General features: G+C 42.1%; 1 protein-coding gene across 1 annotated transcript in view; it reads left to right on the top strand.

Moving 5' to 3' along the window:
• The window catches only part of LOC110018254 (17.2 kDa class II heat shock protein), a gene marked incomplete in the record, with an annotated part of 20,866 nt that overhangs the window by 19,338 nt on the left and 1,136 nt on the right, over positions 1 to 392 (top strand).

A 392-nucleotide genomic window follows, 5' to 3' on the forward strand; every position in this document is an offset into this window, starting at 1 on the left:
AGATACTACAGATGGATTTTTCCAGTGCGTAGTGCTGGGAAATGTACTTCGACGGTACTTCATCAGCCAGGAAAAATAAGGGATCAGGCACAGTTATACCAGGCAAGGCAGGGATCGGTTTGATCTTTATTACGATAGATAAGGGTATTTTGAGGTTTTCGTACCACCTAACGGAGCCATGTACCAACAATGAAGCAGAATATGAAGCCTTAATCGCCGGATTGGAATTGGCAATTTCGATGGATATAACGAACATTGACATTTATGGTGACTCTCAACTTGTCATCCAGCAAATCGCCGGACAATACAGAATTCTAAAACCAAGATTAGCAAAATACCATCTGTACGTGATAAAGGTCTTGGAGCAGATTCCTAAGGTGACTTTCTACCGG

Source organism: Phalaenopsis equestris, unplaced genomic scaffold (genome assembly GCF_001263595.1).
Source record: "Phalaenopsis equestris unplaced genomic scaffold, ASM126359v1 Scaffold000006, whole genome shotgun sequence".
NCBI classification, from domain to species: domain Eukaryota; kingdom Viridiplantae; phylum Streptophyta; class Magnoliopsida; order Asparagales; family Orchidaceae; genus Phalaenopsis; species Phalaenopsis equestris.